We start from the raw sequence: 27,675 nt of genomic DNA, 5'->3' as shown, positions 1-27,675 counted from the left end.
CACCAGGAGACTGTGATGCAGGCAGTCCAGTGACACATGTGGGAGACACGGTAGACCCAGAGCGGTAGGAGCTATATATGTTCTACACCTTGAAGCTCACATGTGCTCCAATTCCACTGCTCTTTACAATCTAATTTTAGTAGGAAGATCAGAAGATGGGAACATCTTTTTAATTTTAATTATTATTTAACTTAATTTAATTATTGAAATTAGCATGTATAATACCATTTTGTAAATGATTATATAAAAATGGAATATATTTTCTGCCCAGTGAATGACGGCACTGGCGACAGGATAATTAGGAATCTAAGTAGTCAAAAGTTGTGCAAACAAATCTGAAGTTAAGGGAAGGTTAGTGAATAAATGCTGGTAGCATTTGGGTTACATAAATTCTGTGTTCATTGCAAGGAAATAATACCTCCCACATCTCTTTCTTTTAGGGATTTCCAGACTCTTTCAAAGTTCCATTTACAAGCTAAGTAGCTATCACCACCCTCTTTTCATAAAACGGAAACAGAGCAAAGTAGGCATGCTCATCATGTGGGCTGAATAAAGGAGTTTAAAAAATAAAATGATCTATGATTCCAGATCATACCAAGGAAGTGACACGGTAGATTTCATTTATTTCCTTTTCTGAGGATTCTATAGTCACTTAGAATGCAAGATCCACTGAACCAAACTCACCTTCCTCATCGCCACCCCTCACCTGGGTATGTACACCCTTGGAGATACGGAAATGTCTTGAGGAATGCCAGCTCCTTTTGTCTGCATGGATACAAAACAATCCGTTCCAGATCTTGGGGATTTCTTTCTTTTCTCGAACTGAGTCTCTTAGACTCCCTTGTAAGTGAGCTAAAAATAAATAATATCATTGACCCAGGCATAAAACTACTCAGAAGATAGAGATGGAAATCAGGATTTGCAGTAAATCCCATAACACTGTGCTGATTCTACTTCTGCTTCTGAAGGAAGGAAGGTGCTGTGAAATCATTGTCTACATGTATGGATTGTTTGTGTGAAGACCATAAAGTATAAAGTTATTTATGTTATTCTATATATTGGTCAAGAATCCCATTAATCATGGTTAAATAAGCAATTTCCCTGCTGCTGCTCACCCAAGAGCACTCGGAGGCATGAGCACCAGCATGGAGAAGCTGCTTATTCACAAATCAATGCGGGACACTGAAAGCCTCTGCCTCTGTGATTTTTTGATGAGGGCTCACAGTTGTCCTGGTCCACAGCATCTGAATGTGAATGGCTTTCTCCAATTGACCTTTACGGCTGCCTCTTATTGTACCTGTGTTTGAATGGCTTTGGAGGATGACTCTAGAAAATTGTGAGATTTATTCATAACATCTAGCTTTTAATTAAGTCAGATTATCTCCAAATTTGGATGGGAGTTTATCCAGTCATTTCTGTGTGATGAAGTGACAGAACCACAGACAGAAGCTAGACATTGCTGCACCACTGTGGACCCCTTAAGAGAACGGCAGAGGCCAGACGCGGTGGCTCACGCCTGTAATCTTAGCACTTGGGAGGCCGAGGCGGGTGGATCACAAAGTCAAGAGATCGAGGCCATCCTGGCTAACATGGTGAAGCCCCGTCTCTACTACAAATACAAAAAACTAGCCGGGCGAGGTGGCGGGCATCTGTAGTCCCAACTACTTGGGAGGCTGAGGCAGGAGAATGGCGGGAACCCGGGAGGCGGAGCTTGCAGTGAGCCGAGATTGTGCCACAGGACTCCAGCCTGGGTAACAGACCGAGACTCCGTCTCAACAACAACAACAACAACAAAAAAAAAAAAAACGGCACAGTGCCTTAGCTTAAATGTTTGGAAGTTGAGGCATACATATGGGGCTGCGACCGTAGCCTTAAGAAAATTATGTATTGTATGAAAAGTAAGGACCACCTGTTAAAGCAGAGTTCCGACTTCCCAGAAGGTGGCACAGGGTAGCCTCGCAGATAACTGGAAAGGAAAAGACTCCCTCACCTCTAATCAACCCAGGGGCAGAAGGTCCAAGGGCAGGGATACTTCAGTGTGGGGCGCTCACTTTGTCACATCTCCGCTGGACACAACTGAGTATATAAAATTTTGAGCAAGTGACTCTAACATAAGACAGCTTCAAGACAGCTTCTACCATAACCGTCATCCCTGCAGTCTGTTCATTAAAAGGGATGACAAATATTTTGATCCTCTGCTATCTCCTACCCTCACCAAATGACTAACCTCTGTTCTACTCCCCACCCCACCCCCTGCCCATCTCTCCATAGTTTCTTTCTCTTCTACAATTGCACACAGATGGAAGAAGAATGAAAAGGGAAAAGCTGCACATAGAAAATCACAAACCTTAGTCTCTAGTCACATTATTAAAAATTGCTACAAAAGGACATTTAGGGATTTTTTTTTTTTTTTTTTTTTAAAGATGGAGTCTGGCTCTGTTGCCCAGGCTGGTGTGTGGTGGCACAATCTTGGCTCACTGCAACCTCCGACTCCCAGGTTCAAGCAATTCTCCTGCCTCAGTCTCCTGAGTAGCTGGGGTTACAGGTATGCATCACCATGCCAGCTAATTTTTGTAGTTTTAGTAGAGGCGGGGTTTCACCATATTGGCCAGGCTGGTCTCGAACTCCTGACCTCAAGTGATCCACCCGCCTCGCCCTCCCAAAGTACTGGGATTATAGGTGTGAGCCACCATGCCTGGCCCATTTAGGGCATCTTGATGAAAGCTTCTCTGATTTTTTGGAGAAAAATCAACTCTAATTTTTTGTCCCCCAGAACTGATTTACTGTCCCCCCTCTCTCCAATCAGCAAACCCAGCAGGCCAGATGGCTGGCATCCCTCTTGTTGTACATTTCCTTTGCCTTTTCTTCTGGTTTTAGTTTCTCCTGTTGTCCAGGTCAGCAAAACCTTGTTCCTGCCACAGCCACGCTCTGGCATAGGTTGACCAATTGTCCCAGTGTATTCAGGGTGAAGGGATTCCCAGGACATTGAACTTTCAGTGCTAAAACTGGGTTGAGCTGGTCTCCTGAATTCTAACCCTTACTTGCTACCCTGGCCAGGCAGCCTCTTCAGTGCCATGACATCCACTTCCAAGTGCAGAGAGAATTCAGATAAGCACCAAACAGAAGGGAAGGCACTCGTGATGTCAGGGTACTAGGCAAAGTTCCCGCATCTATAGGCCGTTACTGACTTCCTCCCTTGCAATCAGAGAAAGACGAAAAGATGCAGAGGCTATTCCACAGATATCACCAAGTAGATACCCACCTCTACTCTGAGGAAATCTTGTGCAGTTACGGCAGGTGACATTCACTGGTGTATTTATCCAGCTATGGTTTGCTATTCTTCTTTTTTTCTTTCTTTTTTTTTTTTTCTGAGACAGAGTCTTGCTCTGTTGCCCAGGCTGTAGTGCAGTGGTGCGATCTTGGCTCTCCGTCTTCCAGGTTCATGTCATTCTCCCATCTCGGTCTCCCGAGTAGCTGGGACTACAGGTGCCCGCCACCACGCCCAGCTAATTTTTTGTATTTTTAGTAGAGACAGGGTTTCACCATATTAGCCAGGATTGTCTCGATCTCCTGACCTCATGATCTGCTTGCCTCAGCCTCCCAAAGTGCTGGGATTACAGGTGTGAGCCACCGCGCCCGGCCTGGTTTGCTATTCTTCTTGACTAAAGATGATTTTTATCAAGACCACCTGTTGACTTCATTATAAACCCAAGGAGAAGACTGTGAATTTATCACAAATTGATTCCAGTAACTCAGGGATGGCTTCACATTTTGTCAGGGGGACAAGACCAGCATTCTGAACCATCATACTTGCCTAGGGACAAAAAATTCAATACAATCTCCTTTCACATTTTATAGTTTAGACCTTTTTTTGCCTTGTTCAATGATAAGCTGTCCAGGTATTTGTCCAGTTTCTTTCATTAATCAGTACATATTGCCTGACACTAGAGTCAAAGAAATTATGTAAAGTGCAAACTAGAAAACAACATAGTGCCTTAGCTGGACTGAGCTTGCTGTAGCCTGTGGCAGGTTCGTACTGTGTCAGCTGAGCCCATTGGACTGCATGTCCTAGATTCCCTTCCTTACATAGTTTTGGGTTTGTCAGGGCCACAAGAGACATTTTGTGGGAAATTTGGAAAGCAGAAGTGAAGCAGCAGACGTATCATTTCAATACAACAGCTCAAATGGTAGGTGCAGGTCCCCAGGGGCTGCTGCAGCCACCTGGGCTGTTACTGATATGCTGCCTCTGCTGTGGTGGGGCAGCTGCCACATCCACAGCGACCTCCAGCTCTTTTCCTGCCTCCTCCTTCGGTGTCACTGGCTTCTGGGCCAGGTGGTGTTCAGCCCCATGTTGAAAGGCACCAGTTTCAGTGCAAACCACCCACTTCATCAGTGTTGGAGGCTTGGGGGCAATAAGAGACCTCCGTTGGGTTCCAGCTTGGTGGACAACTTTAAAGCCCATTGACTGTGTCTGGAGCATCCCAATGCACTCCTGAAGCAGACACAGTAGTCCTAGATTTGTGTGATGCATTCTTATTCTATCCACACCTTGCTTTGTCTTGCCTCACTGTATATCTTGTAAGCTGCCCCGAGACTTCCTCTTTACCATTCTCAAACCCACATTGGCTTGACTCCTTGGCTCTGAGCTCTTGCTTGCTCCCCAGCATCTGAATCACTTTCCTGCACTGGTGTTGGAGGACTATCCACTTGGGTATATCACAGGCAGAAACTTTCTTGTGAAGCGGTCTATTCGGGCAACTCCAGCTGGGGAACCAGGACTTCTGGAACTCTCTTTTTGGCTCCAGGTTTAAAGGATAGGGAGATAGGACATTCAGGACACACCAGAACAGCCCAAGTTAGGTGGGGTGGGAGGAATCACTTGAGCCCAGGAGTTCAAGGCTATAGTGAGCTATGATTGCACCACTGCACTCCAGCTTGGGCAATAAAGTAAGACTCTGTTTCTTAAAAAAAAAAAAATGTTGGAGGAAGGAGTAAATGAATGAACTTATTTGCAGGGGCTTGAGAAGTTTGCAGTCTAAGGCCTTTGTGTGTGTGTGTGTGTGTGTTTTGTCTTACTGTTCATAGGCACCAACATGTTTGATTGACTGTTCTATCCAGGGAGTCATTTGGGATAACTGTTTATCCTTAACCTGGGCCAATAATAATCTCAGCACATAAAGGCAGTTGCAGAAGGAACCTATCACTGTATACTATTTTTGCTCACTTTTTCTTTGCCTAGAATAGGGTATGTTGATGGAAAGTAGAGGAGTCCTTTTTCCTTTCCCATCTAACATTTCTCTACTACTGCTTTCTCAATGATTTATACTATTTGTTCACTACTAAAGGACTGCTGAGGGCAACATGTAGAAGCAGATTTCAGAGAAACAGCTCCCACCTGCTCCCTCCAATCCATACTCCAATCACCTGGGCCCTTCCCGTCTCATTGCTCCCCACAGAGCTTTCCAGGGTGGTAGTTACTTATGTTCACTGTCCTTTAGAAGAGACAGAGATTTGCTTTCTAGCAGAAATGGAAAACTAAAGGTGTTACAGATGCATTGTGGGAAGCAATGGGAGGGAATCACGCAACTGAAACGGAATGCATTTATCCCCCTTCTCCAGTGGCCCAGCTGTGGCTCACCTAGTGTCTCCCTGTCGGGGGCAGGCTGCTGTCAAAAAAGCGAAATTGAAAGCCCAGTTAGACTTCCACTTTAGCCTTTTTTAGCTGGCAAGCATGCTTGAAGTAGCTAGGCTGCAACCACAAGGGGTTACCAAAGAAAAGGTTGAAAACTAAAATAGAAAAGATGGCCATCTAGAAAGCCTCCCTAAGACAGAAGGGAAGATAAATAAATAACCAACTTAATCCCCTTTTCTTTTTGTTAACTAGAAAATTGGGAGCTAGAAAACGATCTGTAATTTTTAGATTGCTGGATTTTCTCCAATAATAATTAACATGAAAAAGTAACACCTGATGGAGCAGAAGTAGTGTTATGTTTTCATTTGTGAACAGTAGAATAGTAAGTGGGCTAAAGGGAGTTCAGCTAATTAGCCCATGGTTATAGCTTTAAGTTCTTCATCTGTTGTAAGGAGAAATCAGCTTTTGAAGTGGGTGGAAAACTATGAAGTTTTTAATATGGATCAATAAGATGTCATAATGGTCTGATTAACAGAGATTGGCAGTGATTTTGGAAATCTGCTTCACACTGCGTGTCTCTTACACAGAAAACAGGAAAATTTAACAGATTCCCATCCCCACATTTCACAAGTATTTGATTATATACTTGTATTTTTTAAAATTATGAATTCTAATTTTTAAAACTTGTGTATTGACGTCATCAGTCTAATTCCTGCTCAGGACCACATTTTCCACGACTACTACAGACTGACCACACCCTTCTCTGAATTTCTTTTTCAGTAAAAGGCAGCGTCACCCAGCTTTGCTCTTGTTATTCAGTGCATAAGACTCTTTTCTTTGCTACATTATAAGCTTTCTGAGGACTGGGCCAAGCTTTCTCTCCTTCCGCCACCTCCTCATCCATCAACACAATATCACACATATACTAAGCACTTACTATAATTTTAAACAGCTATAATCATTAATCATTCTAAGTGCGCAAGATTCTAGGTTTTTAATCTTTTGTCAGCATTTGAATGTGTATTATTCATATTTATACTTTATCTTAGCCAAAAGGCCGAGAAGCAATATATTCATATTTATATACAAATTACAAAGCGAACCATTGTAAAAAGCCAAATTTCTTTGATCCAATTCTCTTTTTTGTAATAAAATAGGCTATTTCTGTTTTCTTAATCTAGCAAATCTTGAAACTTTTATATGACATGTGCAAAGGCATTAGGACAGATGCTCAGAGAGTTGCACCAACTTTTCTTGTTTTTGCTTTTCAAAAGGGATAAAGTGATATTGAATTAAATTTTATTTCTAAATGCGTTGCTGCACCTGAAAATAATTCTTTCCAAATGAAAACTTATTATCTGTATTTTAAAAACTGAACTATTCCTACAATGTAGGAATGTAGTAATGTAATGCTATCCTAAAATGTGGTGCTTAGAGATCTGCACATGACTGGTTTGCATGAGGCACTGGATTTTTCCTTTCCTTCAGTAAAGGAATTGTTTTCATAACATGCAAATACACACATATATTCACTTATTCACAAATATTTACTGTGTGTTAGGATGCAGGCATTGCTTGCATTTGTATATTAGCCAAGGAAGGGAAAGAGACAGAGGCAAAATAAATCTGGGAGTTTCCAATTCCGCTAGTTTATCGTCAGTTAACATCTGACGATACTGTTAAATTATTTACAGTCTTGCAGGACTTAGGAAACCCCAAAACTGATTTTCCTGTAATTCAGTAAAAATATAATTTTATTACCATCACTGTAATTATAACACATGGAAAAAATTAAGTTGCAATGCATAATGAAAATTTAAGAGTTAGGGGAAGGTAGATGTAAATCAAGCTTGTCCAACCAGTGGCCCACGGGCTGCGTGCAGCCCAGAACAGGTTTGAATGAGACCCAATACAAATTTGTAAGCTTTCTTAAAACATGAATTATTACTATTATTATTATTATTTTTTTTTTTTTAGCTCATCAGCTATGGTTAGTGTTAATGTATTTTCTGTGTGGCCTGAAACAATTCTTCTTCCAATGAACCCAGGGAAGCCAAAAGATTGGAACCCCTGACATTAATGATGAAATATCCATCTGACACATTGGAAAAGCTAATATAGAGAAAAAGCATGAAATGCAGACTTTTAGGCTAGTGATTGAGAGACAGCACGGTAAGTGTGTGTGTTTAAATTTGTTTCCGGAAGAATACATCCACCTACAGTGAGTGCCATTTGGGGCTGCAGTTTTTTCTGAGACAGAGTCTCGCCCTGTCGCCCAGCCTGGAGTGCAGTGGTGCGATCTCAGCTCACTACAACCTCTGCCTCCTGGGTTCAAGCGATTCTCCTGCCTCGGCCTCCTAAGTAGCTGGGACTACAGGCGCCAGCCACCACGCCCAGCTAATTTTTGTATTTTTAGTAGAGATGGAGCTTGCCATGTTGGTCAGGCTGGTCTCCATTTCCTGACCTTGTGATCCGCCCACTTTGGCCTCCCTAAGTGCTGTGATTACAGGCGTGAGACACCACACCTGGCCCTGGCCTGCATATTAAAACACGAGTGGTTTAATGTCAGAGTGCTTTTCTCATTCTTTTCTATTATAAACATAACAGAATTTGCCTTTTAACTATTCTAAAGTGGACAATCCTGTGGCATTAAGTATATTCACATTGCTTGCAACTATCACCTCTTCCATCTCCAGAATTTTTTCATCCTGTAAAACTGAACCTCTGTACCTATAAACACTCACTCTCCATTCTCCCCTTCCCCTAGCCTCTGGCAACTACTGCTCTACTCTCTGTCCCGATAAATTTACTCAGAACCTCATTAAGTGAAATCATGCAGTATTTGTCTTTTTGGGACTGGCTTATTGGACTTAGTAATATGTCCTCAAGCTTCATTTATATCACAGCATGTGTCTCAATTTCCTTCCTTTTTAAGACTAAATAATATTGTATTGTATGTTGTTATGATCTGAATTTTTATCCCCACCCCCCCAATTCATATGTTGAAGCCCCAACCCCTCAGTGTGACTATAGTTGGAGGCCAGCCCTTTCGAAGGTAACCGAGGTTAAATGAGGTACTAAAATAATCTGATAAAACTGGTATCCTTATAAGACAGAGGAAGGGGCATCAGGGCTTCCTCTCTGCCTTCACCTGCACAGAGGAAAAGCCATTTGAGGACATGACAGGAAGGTGGTCTCCTACCAGCCAGGAAGAGGGGCTCACCAGTCACCAACCCTAACAGCACCTTGATTTTAGATTTCAGGCTCCAGAACTGTGAGAAGATAAATTTCTGTTGTTTAAGCCACCCAGTCTGTGGTATTTTCTTATGGCAGCCCTAGGGAACTCATACATAGACACCACACTTGAGTTGCCTCTGAACCTCTTGGCTATTGTGAGTAATGCTGCTATGAACACACATGAACAAATACCTGAGTCCCTGCTTTCACTTCTTTTGGGTACATACCCAGAACTGGGATGGCTGGATCTCTTGGTATTTCTCTAAGTTTTTGAGGAATCATCACACCTTTTCCTGCAGCAGCTGCACCATTTTACATTTTCACCAGCAACACACAGCATTCCTATTTCGCTATATTTCTCACTTTTAAAACATTTCAATATACTCTGGTTACTGTGAAGAACCTGTGGCCACTGGGGAATGATTGTAGATGTGGGACTGTTGACAACATATTCGAACCTGTAAAATTAATTTGCTTTCCTGTAAGCAGTGATGCAACAAATACACAACACTACTTTTGAAGTGGAAATCTAAATAAGCAGGATCCTCAGTGCCATTCTGTATCAGCATAACAATCAAAAATTGGCCAGGCGCAGTGGCTCATGCCTGTAATCCCTGCAATTTGGGAGGCCAAAGTGGGAGGATCACTTGAACCCGGGAGTTCGAGACCTGCCTGAGTAACATGGTGAAACTTCGTCTTTACAAAAATCAAAAAAATTTAGCTGGGCATGGTGTTGAGCACCTATAGTCCCAGCTACTTGGGAGGCTGAGGTGGGAGGATCATTTGAGCCCACGAGATCAAGGCTGCAGTGAGCCATGATGGCACCACTGCACTCCAGCATGGATGACAGGATGAGATCCTCTCAAAAAAAAAAAAAATTTCAACATCTTGTGGTGCTAGGTTAGCTAAGGTTATTCATGTTAAAAATGCTGCCACTACTTCCCTAGCAGTGTTCTCACCATGTCTATTGAAAACACATTTTCTGATCTTTTCTCTCTGGGTGCCCTGAAGATATCAGATCAGATATCATCTCAGCCCACATTCCCTGAATTGAATTGTGGTATTTTCGATCATGATGTTATTTGTTTTCAACTCCACATTTCACGTAATCATGTAGCTCATAAATTAAGTTTAGGAATATATTTCTTCACATAGCCCATGATCTCTAAGTGCCAACACTCTGCTAAGTAACATTATCTTAAAATTTTGATTTAATAGAGGTAGGGTCTCACCATGTTGCCCTGGTTGGTCTTGAACTCCTGGGCTCAAGTGATCCTCCTACCTCAGCCTTCCAAGTCCTGGAACTACTGTTCTTGGCTTTAAAGTTGTTCTTTATAATTATTTTCAATTTTTATAGCTTTAAGAAGCCATTTGACGAATAATTTTTTTTTTTTTTTTTTTTTTGAGACGGAGTCTTGCTCTGTCACCCAGGCTGGAGTGCAATGGTGCAATCTTGGCTCACTGCAACCTCTGCCTTCTGGGTTCAAGTGATTCTCCTGCCTCAGCCTCCTGAGTAGCTGGGATTACACGTGCACACCACCACGCCTGGCTAATTTTTGTATTTTTTTTTAGTAGAGATGGGGTTTCACCATGTTGGCGAGGCGGGTCTCGAACTCCTTACCTCAGGTAACCCACCCACCTCAGCCTCCCAGAGTGCTGGGATTACAGGCGTGAGCCACCGTGCCCAGCTGGAATAATTTTTTTTTTTTTTTTTTTTTTTTTTGAGACAGAGTTTCGCTCTTGTTGCCCCGGCTGGAGTGCAATGGCGCAATCTCAGCTCAACACAACCTCCGCCTCCCAGATTCAAAGGATTCTCCTGCCTCATCCTCCCGAGTAGCTGGGATTACAGGCATGTGTGCGCCACCATGCCCGGCTAATTTTTGTATTTTTAGTAGAGACAGGGTTTCTCCATGTTAGTCAGGCTGTTCTTGAACTCCCATACTCAAGTGATCCACCCTGCCTCAGCCTCCCAAAGTGCTGGGATTACAGGCGTGAGCCACCATGCCTGGCCAGAATAATTTTTATAAGCATTAATTAACCCAAAGAAAATTGCAAACCCCTAAATTTTGTAATAGTGGTTTTCAGTATGGCATCACCACTCTCTAAATACTTCAATTAATCCAAGATCATGATAAAAGCTTTTAATTACTCTATACTATTCTTTAACTACCTCCTTCGACACACATCAAAGAATGGGGATTTGTATTTCAAATACTGAATACCCGTTAGGCATTCTAAATGATCCCTAAGAATTATTTACAATGATTACATTTTCATTTTTCAGGCTACTTCAGACAAAAGACAGATTGAAGTAAAATTGGCAAGTGAAAGTCAATATTTAACTGGTACTTCACTTGGACATTTTATTCTAGTTTTAAGCTTTGAGGTGAATAATTGAGTGAGGGAGGAGAACAGGAATTGGCTCTGTTTTGTTCAACAGTTTCCTCAGGATTTTATACAAAGAGAGAAGTCATGTCGTTATATTTGCTGAACATATAAACCTAGGAAAAAGAGACAGTAAAATTCAATGACAATTTGGACTGTAAAAGATGCTACTATTTTAGAATTGGGGCTGAAACTCACAAAGTTATAATTTAATAGGACTAAATATGAAGCTTGCACTTAGAGTTTAAAAATCAACAGTCCAAGTAGAGGATAGGTAAGACATTACGCAACAGGTTGGTGTGGAGCATGGAGCTGACTGCAGACTGGAGATGTGCCCAGAGGTTAGCTCAGTTGCCAACAAAGCTGATACAATAACAGGCTGCATTAACAGAGAGCTGTGTTCCAGAAACAAATGCTGCCCTGATTGGGCCACATGGTAGCATTATTTTTGGTTATGCATGCCACATTTTAAGCCAGATGTTAATAAATTGAAGCGCATCAAGAGGCAGGGTGGTGCAGAGCCTGGGAATGTTGTTACATGAATGCCTGAAAGAAGTGGGGAAGCCTAATTTGCAAAAGAGCCTAGAGTGAGCCTTTCCTGGGATCTGATGGGCTATTTAAATGAGACGGGGATTCTTTACCAGAATTCAGAATTCAGACTACTGTGTGACTGTTACAGGAAGGCAGATTTTAGTTCAATGTATGGAAGAATAATTAGACCTGTCCAAAAATAGAATGTGCTTTTGTTACTGGAAATATTTTGTCAGTTGGATGAACATGTGCTGTGAAGGGGAGCCCCACACAGAGTGCAAGGTCGTACCTGCTGACCTCTGAAGGCTGCACCAATCCAAAGCTCCCTTAGAACATACTGGAAACCATGTATCTCTGCCAATACTGTGTATAGTATGACTGAATTTAGGGCTGTATTTATGTGATTTTCAACCAACCGAGCAACCAACCATACAAAGTAGATTAACAATGTGCCCGCTAATATATCAGCGCACATATTTATTTCAGCATAGGGATTTTGCCCATGGTCTCTGCTGCAGAAGCAACCAGAAATCACAAGCAGTAGTTTTTGTTTTTTGTTTTTATTTATTTATTTATTTTGGTGACAGAGTCTCCTCTGTCATCCAGGCTGGAGCACAATGGCGCAATCACAACTCACTGCAGCTTTGACCTCCCAGACTCCTGGACTCAAGTGATCCGCCCACCTCAGCCTCCCAAGTGGCTGGGACTACAGGTGTGCACCACTATGTCTGGTTAACTTTTGTAATTTTGCATTTTTTTTTTTTTAACAGAGATGAGGTTTTGCCATGTTGTCCAGGCTAGTCTCAAACCCCTGGGCTCAAGGGATCTGCCCGCCATAGCCTCCCAAAGTGCTAGGATTGCAGGCATGAATCACTGAGCCAAGCCAGTAGAACTCTTAACTAACCCTTATTAGAGCCTCTCAATAGCAACTGAAACATGGGGACATTTGAAGATAAAATTACCTTTCTATGCAAAAGAGCAGCAGCTTGGTGTCCTTTGTTGATTCTAGGAATATATAAATTGCAATTTCGGAGTCCATAATTAGATGCTTTAAAGAATGAGAACACCAACATGGCTAGTCTTGGCATACTAATTAATAAATGTTAGAAGTTACTTGGTACTTCTTCCCCTTCAGAAACAACAGCAAGAGCATAGGGCAGGGGTCCTCAAACATTATGCATCAAAATCACTTGGAGGGTTTGTTAAGACAGATTGCTAAGCCTCATTTTCATGGTTTCTTTCTTAGGAGATATGAGATGGGCCCTGAGATTTTGCATTTTTAAAAAGTTCCCCAATGATGCTTGTGCTGTTGGTCAGGGGATCACATTTGCAGAACCATTGGTATAATGAATGAGTGAACACTGTATGAGAAGCCATGCTATAATCATGCAAAGTATTTATGTGAATGGTGTGTGGGAGGCTGTTTGTACCTTCTTGAGAGAACCAATTATTATCATCTCTTTCCACATTATTGTGTGACATCACGCAATAGTTTGGCATTGACCATGTTGGAAATGTTTACATCACAGAAACTGGTAAATGCTAAAACCATAGCTTTTTCTCTTGAGAGCCCAGTAAACCACTGCTATAGACTCAAAGCAGAATGAAAATATTGAATGATCGAATGTCTAATGCAATGTTTCTCAAATTCACTTCATTCATGGTTTTACTGAATGCTTCTTGAGTCCTGGCTACATAACCACAGCAATATTTTTTCAATTATAATGTGTTAAAAAGGCTTAACAGGAATGGAATTCATGAAATAAATTGTATTCCTGGATTAAAGAAGACAATGCAATATTGTTTTATTTACTAATTATTTAAGAATAGCCAACATCTGATCCACTTTATAAATATGTATTAAAATTATAACATGAAAATGAACATAGTGATCATTAAATATATGTACAATACTAGTTCATCATCATCTAACATTTACCAACTGCTTCAAATGGGCACTGTCATAATTCTTTACATGAATTATCTCAATTTTTTTTTTCTTTTGAGATGGAGTCTTGTTCTGTCATCCAGGCAGGAGCGCAGTGGCACGATCTTGGCTCACTGCAACCTCTGCCTCCCGGGTTCAAGCAATTCTCCTGCCTCAACCTCCTGAGTGACTGGGATTATAGGCGTGTGCCACCACATCTGGCTAATTTTTGCATTTTTAATAGAGATGGGGTTTCACCATGTGCTTATCTCAAACCCCTGACCTCAGGTGATCCACCCGCCCCGGCCTCCCAAAGTGCTGGGATTATAGGCATGAGCCACCGCGCCTGACCAAATTATCTCAATTCTTACAAAAGTCTGTGATGTAGATATGTTAACCCCCACCTTACAGATAAAAAACTGAGTCACAGTAACAGGTGTATGATACTGAGGTATCAATGTGTATATGAAAGAGGCTGGCATGTATCAGATGATCTCATAGGTAATGTCCTGGAAACCTCACATGTAGCATTTCTTTTTAAAAATTTCGTACTGTATCTACTTATTTTAGAGAGAGTTCTCAGTATGTTGCCCAGGCAGGACTTGAGCTCCTAGGCTCAAGAAATCCTCCCAGCCCAGCCTCCCAAGTAGCTGGGACTACAGGCGCATGCCACTGTGCCAGGTGAAATATACCATTTCTTAAAGACACTTTACTGATAACTACATTGTTATTATGTAATTACCATATTCTTTTTTTTCCCCACACAACATATAGGTCATTTATTTTCCTTCTAGTCCTGGGTTCAGTGCATAGATGGCTTCTCTTCACCCTTTGGGTTGACAATTTTCTGCAGGTTGCTGCTGCTGCTATGATAAACCTCAGCATAGAAGGTCCTGAGGTCTAGCACCATGGCCCTGAGCTCCCCATAGGCTGCCTCATCTCGCTGGTGCACTGAGGCCCGGTAGTCCATTACATGAGTCTCCTTGGAGGCCTTGGCCACAGCATCCCGACGTTCTAAGAAGTACTTGGAAATGGTTGTCTGGAAAGCTTCCACTTTGGTCTTGATGGCATTCATCCTTTCCAGCACCTTCTCCTGGATTGCTACCCCAAAATCATTTCCATCTTCAATCTTGCGGATCAGGTGCTGGATCCATGTGATCACCAGAATGCATTTCTCTTTGAGACTCCAGACTTCTGGTTTAACCAGGGCAAGCAGGAACAGGACCTTCTCATTCCTAGGGAGAAATCCACACTTAGGAACTTCTTTCATCTCCTGCTTATCTGTTTCCATCTCATCATCCTCGGGTGGAGGGCCTGGGATGGGATGTCCAGTAGGGCCCGGAGGGAAGTCAGGTCAGCCACATTGAGGGAGTACTCTTGCAAGAGCTGATTCAGGTATATGATTTTCTGTGGCAAGAATCTATAGAGGAATTCCTCAGCCTCCTGGAAAAGATTCTGCCTGAAGATCTCCACCTGTTTACAGGCCTCCCCTCTCAGCCACACCCCACACGGCTTGGCCATATGCTGCTTCAATTGCTAGATCTCTGGCCTTCTAATTACCATATTCTTAAATATATTTTAAATACATTTTAGAAGAAAATACTGCCGGCATCAAAACTTTCACAGAACAATATTAGAACAACACCAGCATTCTAGGGAAAACAACGTTAGCCATTGGCTTAATGGCGTTAAACTGTAATAACTTTACCAATCCTCACCCTTCTCTTTTGAGCTTTGCCTCTCAAAGGGAGGAACTTCAGCCCTCATTTGTGGTGGGTGGACATTATCAATGCTTGCCACTTTGACTCCCCGATTTCTATGCTTCCCTGAGGTTGTCCTACCTGTGTTTGACATGTTTTAAATATATGTATTATTAGTAAGTTGTTGGCAATCTATGATTGCTCTGACTTTAAAACCTTTGTTTTTAAGTTTCTTTTGTATCTCTTTGATACAACCAGGATGCATCCTGGGGATTTCTATCTGTCATCACTTAGTATCATCTTCAATTCAGCTTTTTCATGTTCAGTATTTTGTTCAAAGCTGTAATATGACCAAAAATGAGTATTAGGTTGAATGAAAACCTTGGAAACTTGGATGTCAGCATGTACAACATATCCTGTAGGGAGTGTAATCTCACTTGAAAAGGGATCCAACTGTGAGCAATTAGCTACAGAAAGCTGGGGGGCAGGTTTCAGGGATGAGTAACAAGTCGAACTTTACATTGCATTGGCAGGGTGTGGTACATTTTCCCACAGGTTAAAGCCACTAGCTTTTCATCTTGCATAAACATGGTTGCTCAAATTGGTTTCACTTTGGACTTCTGAATGACCCTTCTATACTGCTTCTGTCTGACTCTTCAGCCAGTTATGTACACTAAAAACCTCTCCCTCTTTAACAAATATTGCAACAAGTTTTCCAAATCTTCATGAGCCACAGTTATAATTATCCACCAGCTTTAATTACTGTAGAATTTCACAAGTTTCTAAACTTCAGACCAACACTATTCAACAGAAACATAATTCGAACCACATACATAATTGAACATTTTCTAATAGCCACCTTAAAAAATTAAAAGAGGGTCAGGCGCGGTGACTCATGCCTGTAATCCCAGCCTTTGGGAGGCCAAGGCAGGCAGATCACTTGAAGTCAGAAGTTCAAGACCAGCCTGGCCAACATGGCAAAACCCTGTCTCTACTAAAAATACAAAAATTAGCTGGACGTGGTGGTGCACGCCCGTAGTCCCAGCTACTCGGGAGGCTAAGGCAGGAGAATCACTCAAACCTGGGAAATGGAGGTTGCAGTGAGCCAAGATTACACCACTGCCCTCCAGCCTGGGCAACAGAGTGAAACTCCCTCTTAAAATATTAAAACAGGTAAAAATAACTTTAATAATGTATTTTGTTTAATCCAATAAATCCAAATAGTTATCACTTTAATATGAAATCAATATTGAAAGTTATTAACAAAATGTTTTACATTCTTTTTTTGTACTAAGTATGTCAAATCTTGTGTGTACTTTCGACTTATAGCACATCTCAGTTTGGACTAGCCACAATAACACATGTGGCTAGTGGCTGCTCCATCGGAAAGTATAGTTGTAGACTTGTTAAAACACAGATTAATATTATCTTGGAACATCCATATATCCAAACACGCTAGTTGATGGTTTTTTTGTTGTTGTTGTTATTGTTTTGTTTTGTTTTGAGATGGAGTTTCACTCTCGTTGCCCAGGCTGGAGTGCAATGGTGTGATCTTGGCTCACTGCAACCTCCGCCTCCCAGGTTTAAGCAATTATCCTGCCCCAGCCTCCCGAGTAGCTGGGATTATAGACGCCCATCACCACGCCTGGCTAATTTTTGTATTTTTTAGTAGAGATGGGGTTTTACCATGTTGGCCAGGCTGGTTGACTTTTTTTGTTTTTTGAGACAGAGTCACGCTGTGTCACCCAGGATAGAGTGCAATGGCGCGATCTCAGCTCTCTGCAACCTCTGCCTCCTGGGTTCAAGGGATTCTCCTGCCTCAGGTTATTGAGTAGCTGGAATTACAGGCTTGCACCACCACGCCTGGCTGATTTTTGTATTTTTAGTAGAGACGGGGTTTCACCATGTTGGTCAGGTTGATCTCGAACTCCTGACCTCATGATCCACTTGCCTCAGCCTCCCAAAGTTCTGGGATTACAGGCGTGAGCCACTGTGCCCAGCTGATGGTCTTTTTTAAGCTAAGTTTCTGGAAGAAAGTATTAATTAAACAGCCTGGGCAACAAGAGCAAAACTCCATCTCAAAAAAATGAAACAAAACAAAACAAACAAAAAAACCACTCTTGACCTGGTAGCTTTAATACCAGATCATATAATTAATAGGATGAATAATAATGAATTCATTATGGTAGAAAACAGCTTGAAGCTTACTGTGTATAAATAAAAGTGAGTAAATTTATTGAAATTGTGACCCAGTGCAAAAATAGAACAACCATGTTGGGTGCCAGAATTCCCATTGTTATTTATAATCAGGTAGAGTCTACCCAGGCTAGGAATCTAGGAACTCATAGAGTGGCTCTTGATTATTTTAACATTTAACAAAAAACTAATGAATACATCATGCCTGTAATCCCAGCACTTTGGGAGGCCAAGGCAGGCGGATTACCTGAGGTCAGGAGTTCGAGATAAGCCTGGCCACCATGGCAAAATCCCGTCTCCACTAGAAATACAAAAATTAGTAGGGCGTGGTGCCGTGGGCCTGTAATCACAGCTACTCGGGCTGAAGCGGGAGAATCGGTTGAACCTGGGAGGCGGAGGTTGCAGTGAGCCGAGATCACGCCACTGCACTCCAGCCTGGGCAACAAGAGTAAGGCTCCATCTCAAAAAAAAAAAAAAAAAAAAATAGAATAGCTTCAGATAATCTCTAGTTCCTCTTCAAAATGGACTCAGCTCGGCCTGGGCAACATGGCGAAACCCTATCTCTACCAAAAATGCAACAAAAAAATTAGCCAGGTGTGTTGGCACACCCCTGTGGTCCCAGCTACTTGGGAGGCAGAGGTGGAAGGATCACTTGAGCCTGGGAGGTAGAGGTTGCAGTGAGCCAAGACTGCACCACTGTGCTCCAGCCTGGGTAACAGTAAGACCCCATCTCAAAAAATAAAACCAAACAACAACAAAAAAACCCAAAATGGACTCAGCTGGTGACGACTCGTCAGAAGTCTGTGGATCAGTCTAAGTTCCTTTTCTGTGTCCAGCATTTTCTTATCTGGTCTAGGTTAGAATGTTCTTGTCCCCATCAGCATTCACAGAGCCTTTATTTATTTATGTTTTCACTAAATTTTCATTAAACTTTTTCACTAATTTTTTTTTCACTAAAATCTTTTTCTTAAATTTTTTTTTATTATTATACTTTAGTTCTAGGGTACATGTGCACAACGTGCAGGTTTGTTACATGTGTATATATGTGCCATGTTGGTGTGCTATACCCATTAACTCGTCATTTACATTAGGTATATCTCCTAATGCTATCCCTCCCTGCTCTCCCCACCCCACAACAGGCCCAGGTGTGTGATGTTCCCCTTCCTGTGTCCAAGTGATCTCATCGTTCAATTCCCACCTATGAGTGAGAACATGCGGTGTTTGGTTTTCTGTTCTTGCGATAGTTTGCTGAGAATGATGGTTTCCAGCTGCATCCACGTCCCTACAAAGGACACAAACTTATCCTTTTTATGGCTGCATAGTATTCCATGGTGTATATGTGCCACATTTTCTTAATCTAGTCTGTCACTGATGAACATTTGGGTTGATTCCAAGTCTTTGCTATTGTGAATAGTGCTGCAGTAAACATACGTGTGCGTGTGTCTTTATAGCGCATGATTTATAATCCTTTGGGTATACACCCGGTAATGGGATGGCTGGGTCAAATGGTATTTCTAGTTCTAGATCCTTGAGGAATCGCCATACTGTTTTCCACAATGGTTGAACTAGTTTACAGTCCCACCAACAGTGTAAAAGTGTTCCTATTTCTCCACATCCTCTCCAGCACCTGTTGTTTTCTGATTTTTTAATGATTGCCATTCTAACTGGAGTGAGATGGCACCTCATTGTGGTTTTGATTTGCATTTCTCTGATGGCCAGTGATGATGAGCATTTTTTCATGTGTCTGTTGGCTGTATGAATGTCTTCTTTTGAGAAGTGTCTGTTCATATCCTTTGCCCACTTTTTGATGGAGTTGTTTGCTTTTTTCTTGTAAATTTTTTGAGTTCTTTGTAGGTTCTGGATATTAGCCCTTTGTCAGATGAGTAGATTGCAAGAATTTTCTCCCATCCTGTAGGTTGCCTGTTCACTCTGGTGGTAGTTTCTTTTGCTGTGCAGAAGCTCTTTAATTTAATTAGATCCCATTTGTCAATTTTGACTTTTGTTGCCATTGCTTTTGGTGTTTTAGACATGAAGTCCTTGCCCATGCCTATGTCCTGAATGGGTTTTTATGGCTTTAGGTCTAACATTTAAGTCTCTAATCCGTCTTGAATTAATTTTTGTATAAGGAGTAAGGAAAGCATCCAGTTTCAGCTTTCTACTTATGGCTAGCCAATTTTCCCAGCACCATTTATTAAATAGGGAATCCTTTCCCCATTTCTTGTTTTTGTCAGGTTTGTCAAAGATCAGATGGCTATAGATGTGTGGTATTATTTCTGAGGACTCTGTTCTGTTCCATTGATCTATATCTCTGTTTTTGGTACTAGTACTATGCTGTTTTAATTACTGTAGCCTTGTACTATAGTTTGAAGTCAGGTAGCGTGATGCCTCCAGCTTTGTTCTTTTGGCTTAGGATTGTCTTGGCAATACGGGCTCTTTTTTGGTTCCATATGAACTTTAAAGTAGTTTTTTCCAATTATGTGAAAAAAGTCATTGATAGCTTAATGGGGATGGCATTGAATCTATAAATGACCTTGGGCAGTATGGCTATTTTCACAATATTGATTCTTTCTTTCCATGAGCATGGTGTGTTCTTCCATTTGTTTGTGTCCTCTTTTATTTCACTGAGCAGTGGTTTGTAGTTCTCCTTGAAGAGGTCCTTTACATCCCTTGTAAGTTGGATTCCTAGGTATTTTATTCTCTTTGAAGCTATTGTGAATGGGAGTTCATTCATGATTTGGCTCTCTGTTTGTCTGTTACTGGTGTATAAGAATGCTTGTGATTTTTGCACATTGATTTTGTATCCTGAGACTTTGCTGAAGTTGCTTATCAGCTTAAGGAGATTTTGGGCAGAGACAACGGGGTTTTCTAAATATGCAATCATGTCATCTGCAAACAGGGACAATTTGACTTCTTTTCCTAACTGAATACCCTTGATTTCTTTCTCTTGCGTGATTGCCCCAGCCAGAACTTCCAACACTATGTTGAATAGGAGTGGTGAGAGAGGGCATCCCTGTCTTGTGCCAGTTTTCAAAGAGAATGCTTCCAGTTTTTGCCCATTCAGTATATTGGCTGTGGGTTTGTCATAAATTGCTCTTATTATTTTGAGATACATTCCATCAATACCGAATTTATTGAGAGTTTTTAGCATGAAGGGCTGTCGAATTTTGTCAAAGGCCTTTTCTGCATCTATTGAGAAAATCGTGTGGTTCTTGTCTTTGGTTCTGTTTATATGCTGGATTATGTTTATTGATTTGCGTATGTTGAACCAGACTTGCATCCCAGGGATGAAGCCCACTGGATCATGATGGATAAGCTTTTTGATGTGCTGCTGGATTCAGTTTGCCAGTATTTTATTGAGGATTTTTGCATGGATGTTCATCAGGGATATTGGTCTAAAATTCTCTTTTTTTGTTGTGTCTCTGCCAGGCTTTGGTATCAGGATGATGTTGGTCTCATAAAATGAGTTAGGGAGGATTCCCTCTTTTTCTATTGATTGGAATAGTTTCAGAAGGAACGGTACCAGCTCCTCCTTGTACCATTGGTAGAATTCTGCTGTGAATCCGTATGGTCCTGGACTTTTTTTGGTTGGTAGGCTATTAATTATTGCCTCAATTTCAGAGCCTGTTGTGGGTCTATTCAGGGATTCAACTTCTAGTCTTGGGAGAGTGTAAGTGTCCAGGAAATTATCCATTTCTTCTAGCTTTTCTAGTTTATTTGGGTAGAGGTGTTTATAGTATTCTCTGATGGTAGTTTGTATTTCTGTGGGGTTGGTGGTGATATCCCCTTTATCATTTTTTATTGCATCTATTTGATTCTTCTCTCTTTTCTTCTTTATTAGTCTTGCTAGCAGTCTATCAATTTTGTTGATCTTTTCAAAAAAACTAGCTCCTGGATTCATTGATTTTTTTTGGAGGGTTTTTTGTGTCTCTATCTCCTTCAGTTCTGCTCTGATCTTAGTTATTTCTTGCCTTCTGCTAGCTTTTGAATGTGTTTGCTCTTGCTTCTCTAGTTCTTTTAATTGTGATGTTAGGGTGTCAATTTTAGATCTTTCCTGCTTTCGCTTATGGGCATTTAGTGCTATAAATTTCCCTCTACACACTGCTTTACATGTGTCCCAGCAATTCTGGTATGTTGTATCTTTGTTCTCATTGGTTTCAAATGACATATTTATTTCTGCCTTCATTTCGTTATGTACCCAGTAGTCATTCAGGAGCAGGTTGTTCAGTTTCCATGTAGTTGAGTGGTTTTGATTGAGTTTCTTAGTCGTGAGTTCTAGTTTTATTGCACTGGTCCTGAGTTCTAGTTTTATTGCACTGTGGTCTGAGAGACAGTCTGTTATAATTTCTGTTCTTTTACATTTGCTGAGGAGTGCTTTACTTCCAACTATGTGGTCAATTTTGGAATAAGTGCGATGTGGTGCTGAGAAGAATGTATATTCTGTTGATTTGGGGTGGAGAGTTCTGTAGATGTCTATTAGGTCCACTTGGTGCAGAGTTGAGTTCAATTCCTGGATATCCTTGTTAACTTTCTGTCTTGTTGATCTGTCTAATGTTGACAGTGGGGTGTTAAAGTTTCCCGTTATTATTGTATGGGAGTCTAAATCTCTTTGTAAGTCTCTAAGAACTTGCTTTATGAATCTGGGTGCTCCTGTATTGGGCGCATATATATTTAGGATAGTTAGCTCTTCCTGATGAATTGATCTCTCTACCATTATGTAATGGCCTTCTTTGTCTCTTTTGATCTTTGATGGTTTAAAGTCTGTTTTATCAGCGACTAGGATTGCAACCCCTGCTTTTTTTTGTTTTCCATTTGTGTGGTAGATCTTCCTCCATCCCTTTATTTTGAGCCTATGTGTGTCTGTGCATGTGAGATGGGTCTCCTGAATACAGCAAACTGATGGGTCTTGACTCTTTATCCAATTTGACAGTCTGTGTCTTTTAATTGGACCATTTAGTCCATTTACATTTAAAGTTAATATTGTTATGTGTGAACTTGATCCTGTCATTATGATATTAGCTGGTTATTTTGCTCGTTAGTTGATGCAGTTTCTTCCTAGCATCGATGGACTTTACATTTTGGCATGTTTTTGCAATGGCTGGTACCGGTTGTTCCTTTCTATGTTTAGTGCTTCCTTCAGGATCTCTTGTAGGGCAGGCCTGGTGGTGACAAAATCTCTAAGCATTTTCTTGTCTGTAAAGGATCTTATTTCTCCTTCACTCTTGAAACTTAGTTTGGCTGGATATGAAATTCTGGGTTGAAAATTCTTTTCTTTAAGAATGTTGAATATCGGCCCCCACTCTCTTCTGGCTTGTAGAGTTTCTGCTGAGAGATCTGCTGTTAGTCTGATGGGCTTCCCTTGTGGGTAACCCGACCTTTCTCTCTGGCTGCCCTTAACATTTTTTCCTTCATTTCAACTTTGGTGAATCTGACAATTATGTGTCTTGGAGTTGCTCTTCTTGAGGAGTATCTTTGTGGCGTTCTTTGTATTTCCTGAATTTGAATGTTGGCCTGCCTTACTAGGTTGGGGAAGTTCTCCTGGTTGACATCCTGAAGAGTGTTTTCCAACTTGGTTCCATTTTCCCTCTCAGTTTCAGGCACGCCAATCAGACGTAGATTTGGTCTTTTCACATAATCCCATATTTCTTGGAGGGTTTGTTCATTTCTTTTTCCTTTTTTTTCTGTAGACTTCTTGTCTCGCTTCATTTCATTCATTTGATCTTCAATCATTGATACTCTTTCTTCCAGTTGATCAAGTCAATTACTGAAGCTTGTGCATTTGTCACATAGTTCTCATGTCATGGTTTTTATCTCTGTTGGTTCATTTATGGCCTTCTCTGCATTGATTATTCCAGTTATCCATTCTTCCATTCTTTTTTCAAGATTTTTAGTTTCTTTGCAGTGGGTATGTAGCTCCTCAGTTGAAAATGCAGAAATCACCCATCTTCTGTGTCGCTCACGCTGGGAGCTGGAGGCTGGAGCTGTTCCTATTCGGCCATCTTGGGCACCACTATCTTTTCACTAAAATCTTATGTTTGCCTTTTACATCCTGGGGAATGGTAGTTTGAGCTGCCATTCTGACCGTGTTAGCTGAATGGTTAGCATTTCTAGTAGCTGTGTTCTCTTTAAAGAGGAGTATTTTTCTGTCTACCTTGATAATGGGAAGGAGATTTAAAGCCCTCTTTTGTGGAAGAAAAAATGTCTTTCTTTTATAGAGTGAAATGAAATCTGATCTCTTTCATCTCTTTGGCACCATGACACTTTCTGTGCACAATCATTAAACATTTCTCACAAGGGTAGTTCAGGTCACTGATTTTAATTATCAGAGGCGCCATACTGTACAGCCTACAATAGCATTAGCATAGTAGAAGATAACGGACATGAGGGAAAGTGACAGAAATAACAGAAGTGGCTAGAAAGTACGTAATATAGTGATAATAGCTATCATCGGGCATCTATTATGTGCCAGGTATAGGATTTAGACATGCCTCACATATGCTACATACAATACCTTACTTAATTCTTACAACAAATATATGAGGTTGTTAGATGTGGTTTTATTTTTCAGATAAAGAAACTGAGCCTGAGAGATGGTGTTTTGAAGAAGGTTATGAGCCTATTATGAAATAGGGTTTAGCTGGAGTATGGCCCATTCTCTTTTCTCCACATCATGCTGTCTCCCAATAAAGCAAAATAAATGAAAAAGGAAATGATTTGCTGTAAACCAATTGCAAACCACAAGAAACAGTGAATGAAAGGTCACAGGGTGAATTACACAGAGAGTGTTATAAACTTGGCAGGGAGAAATAAAATGTTTTATCATTTCTCTGTATGGCAGAGAGGGGAGGAAAAAATGGAAGGAACAGCAAAAACAATGATTTCCTGAGGTGGTCATAAATGTGCTTCCACAGAAAATGACGTTTCAGAGGAACAGTGGAAATTGAAGAAGCAGGAAGGACTGAATATATGGAAGTGATAGACAAGAATGATTAGGAGACCAGAGAGAGAGAAAAAAGTAATTCAGGTAACCATCACAGCATTTCAAACTTTTCTGACTGCAGTCACAGTAAGAAATGCATTTTACGTAGGTACCCAGTTAACAACACTGCGTGTGTGTATGCATGTGTGTGTGTGTGTGTGTGTGTGTGTAGTGTTATATATCATTAAAACAAAGGTGCAAAAGCAATTTAGTGAAAAGAGATAGTCTTTTACAAATGGTGCTAAAATAACTGGATATACATATACAGAAAAAATTGAACTTCATATCTCTTCTTATATACAAAAATGGACTTGAAACAGGTCACGGACCTATATGTATAAACCTAAAACTATAAAACTTCTAAAAGAAAACATAGGAGAAAATCTTTGTGATCTTAGATTAGACAAAGATTATTTAGACTGGGCACAGCAGCTCACGCTTGAGGCCAGGAGTTGAGACCAACCTGGGCAATCTAATGAGATCCCATCTCTACAAAAAATACTTTTTTTGACAAAATAATTTTTAGGTATAACACCTATGGCATGATCCATTAAATACTAAATTAATAAAGTAAACTTTCTCAAAATTAAAAACTTCTGCTCTTCACAAGACAATTTCAAAAATGAAACTATAAGCACAGATTATAAGAAAATATTTGCAAGGTACATATCTGATAAAGGACTTGTATTCAGAGCATATAAAATACTCTTGGTCTAATATCCAGCATCTTTAAGGAACAGAAACAAATTTACAAGAATAAAACCAAACAACCCCATTAAAAAGTAGGCAGTTGACAAGAATACTTTCCTAAAGAAGACATACATGTGTCCAAGAAGCATATGAAAAAAAGCTCAATATCACTGATCATTAGAGAAATGCAAATCAAAACCATAATAAGATACTATCTAACACCAGTCAGAATCGCTATTATTAAAAAGTCAAAAAATAACAGATGCTGGCAAGGTTGCAGAGAAAAAGGAACACTTGTTGGTTGGAGTGTAAATTAGTTCAACCATTGTGGAAAGCAGGGTGGCACTTCCTCAAAGAGCTAAAAACAGAACTGCCATTTGATGCAGCAATCCCATTACTGGGTATAAAACCAGTGGAATATAAATTAGTATATCATAAAGACACATGCACACAAATGTTCATTGCAGCACTACTCACAATAGCAAAGACATGGAATCAACCTAAATGCCCATTAATGATAGATTGAATAAAGAAAACATGGTGCATATACAACATGGAATACTACACAGCCATAAGAAAGAGTGAGATCATGTCTTTTGTGGGAATGTGGATGGAACTGGAGGCCATTAGCCTTAGCAAACTAATGCAGGAATAGAAAACCAAATACTGCATGTTCTCACTTATAAGTGGGAGCTAAATGATGAGAACTCACAGACACAAGGAAGAGAACAACAGCCTACTTGAGGGTAGAGGATGGGAGGAGGGAGAGGAGCAGAAAAAGTAACTATTGGGTACTAGGCTTAGTACCTGGGTGACAAAATAATCTGTACAACGAACCCCCATGACATGAGTTTACCTGTATTACAAACTTGCACATGTACCCCCAAACCTAAAATAAAAGTTTTTTAAAAAGCTTAACTCTCAATAAGAAGACGAGACAATTAAGAAATGGGCAAAATATTTGAACACTTCACTAAAGAAAATATATGGATAGCAAATAAGCAAAAGATCCTCTACAGGATTAGTCATTAGAGATTGCAAATTAAAACTGCAATGAGGTATCACTACATACCTATTAGAGTGCACCAATTAAGAAGACCAAGTGTTGGTAAAGATGTGGAGAAAATAGAACTCTCATACACTGCTAGTGGGAATGTAAAAATGACACAACTACTGTTGAATCAATTTGGAAGTTCCTTTACAAATTTATACATCTACCATATGATCCAGCCATTGCACTTCTAGTTATTTACCCAAGATAAATGAAAACAAATGTCCATAAAAAGGTTTATACACAAATGTTCATAGCAGTTTTATACAGCCCCAAATTGAAAAGAACCCCAAAGTCCATCAACAGGTAAATGTTACATATCTGTACAGTAGAATATTACTCAGCAATTAAAAGGAATAAACTATTGTTACATGTTATAATTTGGATGATCTCAAAATAATTATGCTTAGTGTAAGAAGCCAGACAAGCCGGGCCCGGTGGCTCACTCCTGTAATCCCAGCACTTTGGGAGGCCAAGTTGGGAGGCCAAGTTGGGTGATAGGAGTTTGAGACCAGCCTGGCCAACATGGTGAAACCAAATCTCTACTAAAAATACAAAAACTAGCCGGGTGTGGTGGTATGCACCTGTAATCTCAGCTACTAGGGAGACTGAGGCAGGAGAATGTTTGAATCCAGGAGGCGGAGGTTGCAGTGAGCGGAGATTGCGCCACTGCACTCCGGCCTGGGCAACCGAGCAAGACTCCCTCTCAAAAAAAAAAAAAAAAAAAAAAAAAAAAAGCCAGACAAAAGAGGGCGCTTACTGTATGATTTGATGCCATTTCGATCAAATTCTAGAAACTGTAAACTAATCTACAGTAACAGAAAGCAGAAAAGTGATTGCCTGGATATGGGAAAAATGACAGATATGTTCTTCATCTTAACTGTAGTGAGAATCCATGGATAGAGCTGCTTGATTTCACAAATAAAAACATAGAGTGGACAGTAAAATTTGAATTTCAGATGAATAAATTTTTTAGTATAAGTATGTACCATGCAAATGTTTGGGAAATACTTATACTGAAAATGATTCGTTGTTTATCTGAAATCCAAATTTAACTGGGAATTCTGTACTTTAAATCTGACGACCCTGTTCATGTGTGTACATATATGTAAAAATGTACAGATGTATGCTTCAAATATGTGCAATTTATTGTACGTCAATTACATCTCAATACAGCTGGCTTAAAAAAAAAAAAAGAAAGAAATTGAAGTTAACCAAGGAAGATGAAATGACTTTCCCAAGTTCTCTATGCCAATGGCAGCAAGGTCAAAACCAAAATCTTAATTGCCATTTTTCCCTGTTCAAGTGCTCTATTATACCAAGTAGTCTCTTTAAAAAAAAAAAAAAAGT

The 27,675-nt window shown here is 40.5% G+C and overlaps 1 protein-coding gene and 1 pseudogene across 1 annotated transcript in view; one reads left to right on the top strand and one right to left on the bottom strand.

Moving 5' to 3' along the window:
- SPMIP2 (sperm microtubule inner protein 2) overlaps positions 1-27,675 on the top strand; it is a 133,158-nt gene that overhangs the window by 13,461 nt on the left and 92,022 nt on the right. The window lies entirely within an intron of this gene.
- Positions 14,496-15,233, bottom strand: LOC103236453 (proteasome activator complex subunit 2 pseudogene; annotated as a pseudogene).

This window comes from Chlorocebus sabaeus, chromosome 7 (assembly GCF_047675955.1).
Source record: "Chlorocebus sabaeus isolate Y175 chromosome 7, mChlSab1.0.hap1, whole genome shotgun sequence".
Lineage (NCBI taxonomy): Eukaryota > Metazoa > Chordata > Mammalia > Primates > Cercopithecidae > Chlorocebus > Chlorocebus sabaeus.
The sequence above is the reverse complement of the archived record's forward strand: the minus strand, read 5'-3'. Positions and strand labels throughout refer to the sequence as shown.